The sequence below is a fragment of the Nycticebus coucang genome, chromosome 11 (genome assembly GCF_027406575.1).
Source record: "Nycticebus coucang isolate mNycCou1 chromosome 11, mNycCou1.pri, whole genome shotgun sequence".
In the NCBI taxonomy this organism is placed as follows: Eukaryota; Metazoa; Chordata; class Mammalia; order Primates; family Lorisidae; genus Nycticebus; species Nycticebus coucang.
The window spans coordinates 98,103,780-98,117,641 of record NC_069790.1 but is presented as its reverse complement, the minus strand read 5'-3'; the positions used below and the strand labels follow the sequence as shown (position 1 = coordinate 98,117,641).

Sequence of the window (13,862 nt, the reverse complement as noted above, 5' to 3'; positions counted from 1 at the left end):
AGCTACATAAAGGTAAATTTCCTCTCAGAAGGTAGAGTATCTCTATGCTTGTTAAATGAAATTTCAACACACAGTAACTTACATTCTTTTTTGTTTTTAAAAAAGTAGTAGAATATTTTATTTTATATTCATTTTGGGGGTCCTGTCTAATGATCCTTTATTGAAACATTTTCCTTGGTACTTTTTAACTAACGAGGCATTCCACATCACCACTATTGATGTCATCTGTGATGTGATGAGTGTGGTGGCCATCAACATTGCAGCCCACCGACTGGGTATCTTGAATGGTTCCAGAGAGTTCTCTGGCTAAAGATCGGTGCTACATCTGTCTGACAATGTTGAAAATCTCATCAAAAGTGATATTTCCATTGTGTTTAATGTTTTTCTGTTTCTTTCTATTTCTCCGTGTTTTCTTGAGGACTTTTATGATGAGGGCAGAGGCAGAAGTCACCACTTCAATCTGGGCCTGTCTGTTCTGGATAGTCAGTTTCACTATAATCCTCAGACCCTTCCAGTCACCAGTTGCCTTGGCAATGTCATCACCAACCTCTTTTGGAGACAAACCCAGGGGACTCATCTTGGGGGCCAGGGCAGACATGGCACCCGTGCACCTCAGGTGCACAACTTCGATCTATGTTGGGGTAGAACTGAGGCGGCATGGTGGAGGTGGCTTGTGTCAGATGAACCTGGATTCAGGATGACCGAAGAAAGTTGCACCTTGGACTACTCCGAGCCCAAAGCCCAAAGAAATAGTAGAATATTAAAAAATGTATATATATCTTTAAGCATATGTGCCCACACAGACCAGTTTTAGAAATAAACAAATGAAACAGTTGGAGTATACACTCCAAACTTCCCGTTAAAAAACTGTTCAGTGATTCAATTGTATGAAAAAATTAAGAGTCTTAATCTTTCCTCTTTTCCAGATATATTGACCTCTGAGTATGTTTGACATAACCTGTATAACAAACCTTTGCTATAAAATCACTAAATGGAAACTATAAATGTCTGGAATAGCAGTAGGCAACTTGTCCTTCCTGTTCCACTGGAATGGAATGATTTTAAGAAGTCATGATATCAGATAATATCTATATATTTTAAGGAGGGCATTTTTCATATTTCTTCAGGCTTGTTATCTGTTACTGACACACAAGAAGTGCTTTGTCCTGATGCTGAGTTTCAGATACTTATATTTTATACCTGTGTTATTTGTTATGCTCTATGGGGTTTTAGCATTTAAAAAAATAAATTAGCTTCCGTGGAACATCAACTTGTATATTCTACTCACTGGTAGTGATGAAAGGGTAACTACTTAAGAACTGTGGAGTCCCCATTATCTGTCAGGCCACTGAAGACAGAAAGCTGGAAGATACCATAAATTTATAACAGAGATGCTTATTAGGGAGTTTCTTGCTGTTTCTTTACGTGTTTCCTTATTTGCAGGGCCAGAATTATAAACGTATTATAGCTAGAGAAAAAATGCCTCCATTGTTCTTCCCACCAAACAGTAACTACTCTGTATTGTATTTGATTATGATTTTTTTGTTAGTCTTTTGAACATTATTAGGCTAGCTTAGATTTCAGGATGGTTCTGGCAAGCAGGGACTGCAAAGTGAGTGTAACATGTGTAAGCCGTTTCTGGTGATTATCTTGCTGCATGTTAGGAATTGTAGACTAAGTATATATCAGGAAAGAAACCAATCTTGTTTTCTAGTGATCATCTGTAGTCACTTGTAGTATGTTTGATGTAGCCCTCTTTGTTTTTTGCTCTGGTTCTCCTCTCTCTTCCTTGATAATATATGAGTAGTTCAGAAAAGGCTGTATGAAAGGTAGAATGCCATATGTTATGAGGTCTCACATTTACTCTGGACAATATGAAAAATCTATTTCTGTGTGAAGAGTGGCTTATCTTTCATTAAGGCTGAATTTCTACCAACTGAAAAGAAAATGAGTGGACAGGTTTATTTTTTCTCTCTCTGAGTTGATTAATCGTTTTGCTTTTAAATTGATCAAGCTGACCTGATTGCTGTCTCATAGGCATAATCTGTAAACTCTTCTAGAGTCAAGGTCTAATTAGTCTAAATGCTGTCTTGGTTTGCTACTAATTGTATGTTTAACTACACAATTATTATGGAGCCCATTTGTGGGATAAACGGAATTCATTTTTTAATGTCCTTTAAAGTAATTACATTTTATTTTGCCATTTCAATAGGTGAGAAAAAAATTTAGCCCAGTGTCTAAGAGATATATGAGTGATTCTGACATAAGGGAAATATCAAGAAGATGTAGGTCAAGTGGGATGGGAAATGTTAAAAGCATTTGTTAAAAATGTGCAATTTGGGGTGAATAAGAACTACAATAAATACAAAGGATATCTGAAAGATAATTTTTAATGATAAAAAATTATACATTTTGAAATGGCTTTTGCTATTTTTGTTGGATTTGGCTAAAGATTCACTGAGGAAAGTAAATAGACAATGTGCATTTTCTAGTCTGATATTTTTCAAACAAATAATTAGGTGGGTATTTCCCCCTCATTTTTAGTTATTCATGCTATGTTTGATTTTCAGGTGATATCTTGCATCTCAGAGAGTGCATGCCAGTAGAATTTACCTTAAAGAAGTTGCATAATTGGGGTATGAAAACCTACAAATATAAAAGAAGATATTGAATATCCGAAAATAGAAATCAATACCAACTGATGGGACTGCATGAGTATATGCCACAGCAAGTCAAGGCAAGGGAAGGTTACAAAATTTACAAAGAGCAAAATAAAAGAAATAGCAAACTAATTAACACATTAATAAAATGGGATGCCACTTGGAAAAATAATCAAAGGGAAGGTAAAATATTTTATAGAAATAGAGGAATCTTGAAGAACATTTTCTTGTAATTAGGTTGGTAAAAATGTTAATTGATTTGACAATTTTGTTGTCTCTATGTATCTATTTTTTAATAGAAAATCTTGACTTTTGAAGAAAATGGTTTTTCATTAACAGAGTAATACATAGTAAATTATTTTGAAGTTAAATGTAATTTCATATTAAATTTCAAATGACTTGACAAAAGAAACATTGTACGATATGTTAGAGTTATCACTTTCTCTTCTCTTTATGTTGATTGTTAGAAAATCTAGAAGAGTATTATTTGGGGTTAGTTGAAATAAATATCCATCTAAATTTGGTGATTGTTTTCTATGTACAACTTGTTGAGGCCATAGACTCCAGAAGTGATGGCATGTGACAGGCATACTCAGGTTGGTGGTCCCTGGAGCAGCTGTTACTATTTTTGTGAAGTGGTGTGTCTCAAAGGCATTGAACACTTGTTGGGCTGGGATGAGGGGATAGAATTATGGCTGTTTAGAGGAGCTAAATGATCTGGAACTGAAAAAGCAAGATGTGCACTAAATATGGGGAGCAGAAAAGAGTAAATATTGTAAAAAACGAAAACTTGCAAAATGAAAAGGGTATGAGGCTGAAAAGAACTCTGTAAACTTAACTAAGAGTTAAAAAAGTCACAGACTTTGAAACTCATGTCAGATTAATCTGATCTCCTAATTAGATCAACACATTCAGCTGATTGGCAGCCCCTTCATGGTAACTATAATGATATTGGAGAGATTTTGAGTCTTATTTATTTATCACATTTATCATGAGGCTATTCCAGTATGGAACAGGATAACTAGTTCTTATTAGGGAACATACTGGCCTTTAGGATTTCACTTAGAAAATAAAGGACAGGGGAAATAAATGCCATGAAGTGGCCCGTTAAGCTAAGACCAAAATCTACCACTAAGTTTTCATTACATAGAAGTAGAAAGGACCCCACACTATAGGAACGACTAGCATGGAAGGGTTGGTTAGGGGACACTGACAGTCACTGAGCTGTTACTGGTGTATTGGAAAGAAAATGATGAATGAGAGCAAGCACGGGTCCTGCCTTTGTGGACTTATAATGAAATAGTCATAAAGCTAGATAGGATTCAAAGATGATTTTAGAAACAACAAACAGAATTCTTTTAAAAGCTTTATTTTTTTCCCCTAGTTTATTATATAAACAGTAACTGGATTATTTGAAGAAAACTGGAATGTTCTTTAATTTGGCTTAATAGGTGAAACTAGAGAAGATGTACTCAGGTTAAAAGGCATTTTACAGTTGAATGTGTAAAAATCTCAAATCATAAATGACTTGTATCCCTGTGACAAAGGGGCATAAGAATACTGTAGAAATTGTAGTTTTTATTTGATTGATTGCATGTAACACTTTGAAGTAGGAGGTCATTATTCCCTCATCTACTATAGATGGAGACTCTGAAACCGAGAGAGGTTATTATCCACCATAGATAACAGAGCTAGTAAGAGGAGGGATTTTTATTATAAATTTTATGTCTTTTTTTCCCCATGCTCCTTCAGACAGTCTCAAAGGACTTGTACAATTAAAAGTCAAAATGTGGTGGAAAGTGTGTTACTGTCCTTGGGTTTAGACACAAAGACGTGGTCGTACGCCATTTAGCATTAATTCTATCTGTAAGTAACAGAGTGAAAATAACACTTGTTTGAACAAGATAGAGCCTATTTTTTTCTTTCCAGTAAGATCTAGAGGAAGCCATCTGGAAATGGTGTAATGGTTTTACTTTACCCAGGCCTAGGGGACCTGGCTCCTTTGTTACTCTTTATCTCTAGGGTATGGCTCTGATGTCTTCTGGCTCTAAGTGACAGGTAGAGCTCTAATGATCACTTCTGCTGTTGAGGTGGCAACATGGAGGAAAGGAGGGAAAATGATAAAGAAGCAAAGGGCATACACCCAGGCTTTTTTCAGAAAGGTTTCTAAAAGTTGTCACAGTATCTATTTGCTTATGTCCTATTGGAGGCTAAATAGGCTGGGAAGTAAAATCTTTACTCTGGTTAGCTCGTGCCTGGCTAAAAATTATGAGTTCTAGAACTATGAACAAAGTATCATAGTACTGTAACAAAATATAAAGGGTGGTGAATTGGTATGAGGGGCAACTATTGGTCTCTGCCTTGGCTAGCCTTGGTGTATGGCTGGGCTCGAAGCCAAATTGCAGAAGTCAGGATGTGCATTGCAGTGAGGAAGTAGACCCATCAGTGCACTTCTCAGAAGGTCAGTTCTGAAAGAGGCTGGTTTACTAGATGACTCCAGTACCCGCGTCTGTCTTATTCCTGAAAACATTTGATCGAAAGACTATCAGAAAACTCACATATTAAAAAATGCTGCTTCAAGCTGAACATAGGGTCACATACCTGTAGTCCCAGCTACTCAGGCAGGAGAATCACTTGAATCCAGGAGTTTGAGACTGTAAGGCACTGTGATCCTGCCTGTGAGCGGTCACTGCATTCCATCCTGGGCAGCACAGTGAGAGCCCATCTTTAGAAAAAGAGAAAAATGCTACTTCATACAGGAGCTGAACACACAAGATTGTGATAGAAATCAAAAGCCAAATAAATGGTTACTCGGTGTTTAGAGGACAGATATTAATCAGAAAGGTCAATCCAAGGACCTGGTCACTAGGACCTGATTTATAATGGCAAAAAAAAAGAAGACGAAGAAGAAGAAAAACCAAGACCAATGTGACTAGATAGACAGTTTTGATTCTTGGCTTCATCGCTTACTAAGTACATGGTAGCAGACAGTGTACTTAACCTATCTGGGACTTAGTTTTCTACAAATGGTAGTAATAAGACTCCCCTGACAGCAACGGCAAGCACGGTGCAGCAACAGGTCCAGCTTGCTCAGCTCGGTGGCTGGCCCATGGCAGAGCCCAGGAAGTGCTAGGTTTCCTCAGTTCAGCTTCTGGAAGAGGCTATTTATAAACATTTCTACATTGTGTCTATATGTTTCCTTTGTCACACCTGTTTTCTGTCCAAGTTTTTGGTGCCAGAAACATAATTGGGGGAGCCAAAAAAAAACACTCAGAAAAGAAAATTTGTTAGAAATAAACTTAAAGTGCATCTCAGGCTATGATTTTCACACTGGTTCTAAATTTATCAAATTTCTGTTTATACTTTTTCTCACAAAATGTATTTTGATGTTCCAAGCGTGGAATGAAAGTTTAAAGATGAAAATATTTTAAATTCTTTTTTTTGCATGTGCATGTATTGAAAATTTAAAGATGAAAATATTTTCCATTATTTTTGTATCTACATTCAAGGATGATAAGGAGGGATTCTAAAAGGGTATACTCTGTGTCTTAAGGTGAAAACATGGTTTGTTTCCCGAACAGATCCTTAGGGGTTAATTTCATCCTTACTGGGCTAGAATTCTACTTTTATTTGACATTGTTTTCTAGGTAGAACCCACTAGAACCTACACAAACCATAGCTATAATTTAGTTTATGTATAATGCTGAAGGACCCTACAGTTTATATTAGTTAGATTTTTTTTTTAAAGAAAGATTTGTCAAGCAAATTTACTTCTTTTTAGTGTAAGGTAAATTCTTAGGCAAAAGCCACTTTTTTTTCTTTTTTGGTTTAAAACAAAATCATTTATTAGTTAACAGTGCTTTATCTGAGAAATCTGACACAGAGTAGCTGAGTTCTCTGCTGAGGTATCACAAGGCTGAAAACAAGGTTTTGGGAGGCTGAGTGCTCATCTGGAGGCTCTTGGGGAGAAACTCACATCCTAACTCATTCAGGCTATTGACAAAATTCAGGTGGCTGAGGTTGTAGAACTGAGATCTTATTTCTTTGCTGGCCACCCTTAGCTCTAGAGTCACCATCAGTTTTTTTTTTTTTTTTTCTTTATCAAACCATAAACACATAGATCATGTATACATTAATGCATTTATGGGGTACAATGTGCTGATTTCATATAGAATTAGGAACGCTTACATCACACTGGTTAAAATGTACCTCATCTTGTTTACTTAGTTATTGTATTAAGACATTTATACTCTATATTAATAGATCCGACATGTACCCTTGCATTATGCACCAGAGGTGTGATCCCACCATTCACCCTCCCTTGATCTGACCTCCCCCCATCCTGCCCTCCTCCCGCCTTCGTCTTGGGCCATAGTTATGATCTATTCTTCATATGAATGTGTGAGTGATTGTAAATTGATTTCATAATAGTACTGAGTACACAGGATGTTTTTTCTTCCATTTTTGAGATACTTTACTATGTAGGATATGTTCCAGCTCCATCCATGTAAACATAAAAGAGGCAAAGTCTCCATCATTTTTTAAGGCTCAATAATATTCCATGGCATACATATACCACAATTCATGGGTCAGTGAGCACTTGGGCTTCTTCCATGACTTGGCTATTATGAATTGAGCTGCAATGAACAATCTGGTGCAAATATCTGAAGTGATTTTTGGTCTTTTGGATATACACCTAGTAGTAGGAATTGCAACATCAGTGTTCACTGAGCTGAACTTATACATAATGTTGCCTCAGATCAAAAGCCACAATCTTTTTTCTTTTTTCAGTTTTTTGCTGGGGCTGGGCTTGAACCCGCCACCTCTGGCATGTGGGGCTGGCGCCCTACTCCTTTGAGCCACAGGCACTGCCTAAAAGCCACAATTTTTGATCTGAGGCAACATCATGTAATGATGAAGTTCAGCGTAATGAACACTGATGTTTTATTGATTCTTTAGGAAGTGCTAACATAGAGGCATCATGTAATGATAAAGTTCAGCGTAATGAACACTGATGTTTTATTGATTCTTTAGGAAGTGCTAACATACAGGCACAGGTTCTTATGAGGGGTATGGAGGGAGCTGCCACATGAGCACTTACCTCATCTGGGATCTGTTGCTTCAACATTGTCTAATGCAGTTAGTCTCAGATAATCTATTCCCTCGATTATGGAAATTATCCTACCATTCCATGTGAAAAGAAACAAAAACCAAACACTTCACCAACTCTTTTATGTACATTTATTTGAGCACACAGATGCAAAGCATAGATTCAGACAATTTGATGAAAGTTTTCCCAGATCCATGATACTTTACCATATCCCAAAATAGTTTCCTAGAGTGTCATTTCTTAGAATATCAAAGTAAAAGGGATGGAGACCGTACGGACACTAAATGGGATTATCTTATTAATGTATACTTCTTAAGAAAGAAACTCTGTTCAGGTTGGTTTAACACACTGATATTAACTTAAGATGTTATTTGGGCCCCATACTAGGCCCAGTGAGAACTAAAAGGAGTTAGATCTAGACCCTGCCCTCCATGGGATTTTGGATTATTGGGGGAGAAAATAATACTTAGAAATCAGCTGTACATCAGAAATGATGACCGAAAGATGAATACTGCTTATTCACTAAACACAGTCTGCAGCCTCTGTTTACTGATTCTTGGTGAGGACCTGGAGCAAGTGTACAGTTTGCATCCCTGAAGATGTCTGATCAAAGCAGAGGCTGATTGAATTAATTAGAAGGCAACAAGAGAGGTCATCTCGTCTGGTCCCTGTCCCTGTGAAGGATGGCACAGAAACTCTCCCAGACAGATTTTGACCTGCTTTAATCAGCCACTGGCATTATACCTATGCCTGTGCTGTGACCCCTAAAATTGGGAAGAAAAGTGAAAATCCCAGTCAGTCATCCAGAGGATTGACTGCTTTGTACAGAGGCAACAATTATTTATGTTTTTTATCTGTGTGGTCCAATACTTCACATAGATACTCCAAAAGTCACATTTAAAGGATATTATACCTTATACTTAAGATTCCTTTGGTGCTTTTTAAAAAAAGTAAGTTTCTGTTATAAAATCCTTTGCTTTTATATTTTTGCTGTTTCAAGCAAAAAAACAAAACAAAACAAAAAAAAACCCACAGTGCTTTGTTGGTGGTTTTCCCTGACGGTTTCTCACTGGAATAAGAGCAAACCGTCCCATAACTCATACTTTCTTATTACCCATTTCTTCCCATAATTTACATATTCTTTCAAGACTTTTAGTTCATCATGGGAAAACTCATTTAGTGATTCTCTGAAGTTCTACTTTTCCTTGATGGCCCTTAATTACAATGGGAGAAAAAAATGCAGCTGAAAAGAGGCAACATGATGTAAAAGTAGAGTCACAGAATTCGATTATTAGGGTTTTCTTACTGGCTCTGCCTCTTCGTGAGTTGTCAGATCTGAAAACATCACTCAGTCCCTTGATCTCAGTTTCATCATTTGTAAAATAAGAGAACTGGACTAGGCCAGTGAGTTTCAAACTTGATTTTGACTGTGCTCCAGTTTAATAATGTATTGTTTATAGCAATTCAGTACACACACACCCACCTCACAACTGAAAGAAGAAAAAAAACTTCAAGAGAAAAACACTCCTGTTCCTATTTGGGATGTCACTCCTGTTCCTATTTGGGATGTATTCCATTTCTGTTTTCTTTATTTTGAAAATGTGATATTTGTAACCCACTATATTGATTTTCAGACTACTAATAAGTCATGTCATGAAACTTAAACAAAGCAGATAAGACGATTAATCCAATGTACTCCGTTTGAATATGAAGGCAGTAAATGACCTAATACAAGGCGCGGGCAGGGGAATTAGGGAACGGGGAGAGGGGAGGAGGGAGGTGGATGGGGGTCACAGTGTATGACATACCTCTTGGGGGTGGGACACAATTATAAGAGGGACTTTATCTAACAAATGCAATCAGTATAACCTACTTCTTTGTACCCTTCAGAAATCCCAAACAATAAAATAAAAAAGGTGATTTTATTTATTTATTTATTTATTTTTATTTTATTTTATTTTTTTGTACTAAAGGTTTTTATTGGCGAGGGAGGGATGCTGCAGAGAAGCACCAAGGAGGGGAGAAAAGAGATTGGGGGGGGGAGAAAAGAGAGAGAGAGGAAAGGGAAAGAGGGAGAGGGGGAGAGAGGAGAGACCAAGAGAGACAGGAAGAGAGAGGAGGGGCGTGATTTTATTTATTTATTTAAACTTTATTCAAATCAATCTCAGGGCTCACTATTTAGGTTACATTGTTCTCACTTCCAGGGTAAAGTTCCATTTGTGTAAGAGCCCCTCTCCCAGGGGGTGTGTTATTCACCCTCACAGTGTGCACAGTAGGTGAGATCCCACCTCCTGCCCTCCCTCCTTCTGCCAAACGTCCTTCCCCCTCCCGCTTCCCCCACCCCTGAACTGGGCTGTGATAGTGTTTTATTGTTCTTAGGAACATGTTAATTGTTTTTATATTGATTTCGTATTTGTATGGAGTACATTGGATATTTATTTTTCCATTCTTGCTATACTTTACTAAGAAGAATGTATTTCAACTCCATCCAGGAAAATGTAAAAGATGTAAAGTCTCCATCTTTTTTTAATGGCTGAATAATATTCCATGGTATACATATACCAATTTGTTGATCTGGTCATGGGTTGATGGGCACTTAGGTTGCTTATGAATTGAGCAGCAATAAACATTCTAGTGCAAATGTCTTTGTGGTAAAATGATTTTTGTTCTTCTGGGTGGATACCTAGTAAGGTGATTGCAGGGTCAAATGGAAGGTCTACTTTTAGATCTTTGAGGATTCTCTCCAAAAGGGCTGTATTGTTTTGCCATCCCACCAGCAATGTAGAAGTGTTCCCTTCTCTCCACAGCCACACCAGCATCTGGTGTTTTGAGACTTTGTGATGTGGGCTAATCTTGCTGGGGTTAGGTGATCTATTAGAGTGGTTTTGATTTGCATTTCTTTCATGATTAAAAATGTTGAGCATTTTTTCATATGTTTTTTGGCCATTCATTGGTCATCCTCAGAGAAGTTTCTATTCAAATATCTTACCCACTTATAGAAAGGGTTTTTTGAACTTTTCCTATTGTTTAATTTGAGTTTTCTTTAGATTCTAGCTATCAGGCCTTTGCCAGATTCATAACATGCAAAAATCTCCTCCCTTTCTGAAGGCTGTCTGTTTGCTTTGTTTGTGGTACTCTTAGCTGTGAAAAATCTTTTTAGCTTGATCAAGTTCCAGTTATTTATTTTTGGTGTTGCTGCAATTGCCGGGGTGGGGAGACGGTCTTCCTCATAAAGTTTTTCCCCAGGCCAGTATCTTCAAGTGTTTTCCCGACACTCTTTTTTAGAATTTTTATTGTTTCATATCTGAAATTTCTATCTTTTATCCAACAAGAATCAATTTTTGTCAGTGGTGAGAGGTGCAGGTCCAGTTTCAGTCTTCTGCATGTGGATAACCAGTTCTCCCAGCACCATTTATTAAATAAGGATTCTTTTCCCTATTGCATGTTTTTGTTATGCTGTTAGTTAATCTGTGGGTTCTCTATCCTATACATCAATGTCTCTATTTTTGTGCCAGTACGATGTTTTGATCGCTGTATCCTTATAATATAACCTGAAGTCTGGCAACGTGATGCCTCTAGATTTGTTTTCATTTCTAAGAACTTTAATTGCTATTTGGCTTTTGTCCATATGAATTGAAGTACTAGTTTTTTCAAGATCTTTAAAGTATGACATTGGTGCTTTGATGGGGATTGCATTAAATCTATGGATTGCTTTGGGTGGTATGGACATTTTAACGGTGTTGATTCTTCCCAGCCGTGAGTATCATATGTTCTTGCACTTGTTGACATATTCTGCTATTTCTCTTCTCAAAGTTTCATAATTCTCTTTATAGAGATTTTTCGCATCTTTTGATAGATATATTCCCAGGTATTTCATCTTTTTTTGGTGCTATTGTAAAAGGAATAGAATCTTTGATTTTGTTCTCGCCTTGACAATTGTTGGCATATACAAAGGCTACTAATTGGTGGGTGTTGATTTTGTAACCTGAGGCACTGCTATATTCCTTGATCACTTTTAAGAGCTTCGTAGTTGAGTCCCTGGGGTTTTTCAGGTATAAGATCATGTCATCTGCGAAGAGGGAGAGTTTTACCTCCTCTGCCCCCATTTGGATTCCTTTGATCTCCTTCTTTTGTCTGATTGTGATGGCTGGGACTGCCAACCCTATGTTAAATAGCAGTGGAGACAGTGGGTATCCAGACTTGTCTGGTTCCAGATTTGAGTGGGGATGTTTTCAGTTTTAATCCATTCCATATGATATTGGCTGTGGTTTTGCTGTAGATAGCCTCTAGATTTTAAAGGTCACTTTAGTATGGGCATTCCTATTTTATTAACTACACAGGTAGGGGCTCATAACATGTGTTCCTATATGGTAATATTACTTTCATAGTTGACACAATTCAAACAAAAGTGTTAGAATTCAAAGGAATAGGAAGGTGGAGTTAGAGAGAGTGGGAAGGGGAAAAGTTTTATTTTCCTATATTTATATTTCAAGTCTCATATTTACTATTCCACTTTTTGTTTCAAAGATAATACTATTAGCAATTTGTAAATAGAATGAGTGAAGTCAGCTATTAAATGATAACGCAGTCTTGGAAACAATTCTTGTATTATCTTTTTCTTTCAGTTCCTGAGTTGTAATTTATATGCTGGAGAGTTTGTAAATAAAAGCAATCTTAACCCAGTGTTGGAACCTTGACCTGAATATATTAATGCTAAAGATCATGCAGGGGACATTCATGGCAGAGTGGCTCCAGGCAGTCTGCAGTGGTCTACCGCCTGGCCCTGTGGCCCTCTCAGACCTCCACCATCCACCCACCCCTTCTTGCTTCCTCTGCCGCAGCCTCGCTGTCCTCATTTGGATCCACAGTCCCTCTCATTCCCTTGTCTCTCGCTTTTACTACTGCTGTCACCTTGCCCCTGTGCCCCCTCCAGATCCTTCACTCACCTCATTCATTCCTATTTGTCTTTCAGGCCCTAGACCTAGTGACACTCTATGATTTCAGCGAGTTGTTCAGTTTTTGCTTATCATTGTATCCAGCTTGGTAGTAAGCATATCACAAACACTTAATGAAGATAAATAATAAAATGACAATTATATATATATATAGAGAGAGAGAGAGAGAGACTACTATTTTCAGACTACCTTATACAGTACATAGTAACTCATTTAGTTGTGTCAGCATCCCTACAAATGAGATAAGAAAATTGAAGCCTAGGAGGATAAGGGGTTCATCAAAGTCCTATAACTAAAAAATGGTGATACTGAGATTTGAACCCAGGCAGACTGGATGCAGGGTGGTGGTTCTAGTGAATATATCCTGGGTTTAACATTCTGTTGTGATTTCTGTTGTTTGTGTAATTGGGAAAGTGTTCATTTATTTACTACATAATGTACCAGATGCCTCACATTATATCATTTAATCCTCACAACAACCATGTAACATAGGTAGTCAATTCCCATTTTGTTAGTAAAAGACTCAGAGGCAGGGTAAATCTTAGTCTGTCTTATCTCCCAACTCATGCTCTTTTTCTCATTTTACCTTCTGTGTAGAAGAGATAGGACTTAATTTGGGCCGTCTAAGATGCATTGCATTTAAACAATAGGAGAGTAAAAAAATGGTGAAATTAAAAATGAATTGAAATTTATGAATTGTACCAATTAAGATAAAATGGAAAACATCCTCATTGTATAGAGCTATGAAACATGAAATATTGAAATGTTAACATAAAAAATATGTGAGTGATCTATCTTTATTGAGGATTCTTAAAGAAGATTTGGATAAACAGAAATTCCACATTCTCAAATGGAGACATTACTGAAGTATTGTCAAATCTTCCACAGTTAATTTGAAAAATGGATGCAATTCTTAAAAAAGCACCAATTTTTTAAACTAGTTTGAATTAATTCTATAGTTGATTAGTGAGACTAGTCGAAAAATTTTTTAAAAATATGTATGGCGGTGCCTGTGGCTCAAAGGAATAGGACGCTGGCCCCATATGCCGGAGGTGGCGGGTTCAAATCCAGCCCCAGCCAAAAACTGCAAAAAAAAAAAAAAAAAAGTATATGATAGTATTTGCATTAACTAATGGT

General features: G+C 37.1%; 1 protein-coding gene and 1 pseudogene across 1 annotated transcript in view; one reads left to right on the top strand and one right to left on the bottom strand.

Annotated features, from left to right (window-relative positions):
• The window catches only part of GRM8 (glutamate metabotropic receptor 8), an 843,712-nt gene that overhangs the window by 465,833 nt on the left and 364,017 nt on the right, over positions 1 to 13,862 (top strand). The window lies entirely within an intron of this gene.
• Positions 185 to 716, bottom strand: LOC128560161 (60S ribosomal protein L12-like; annotated as a pseudogene).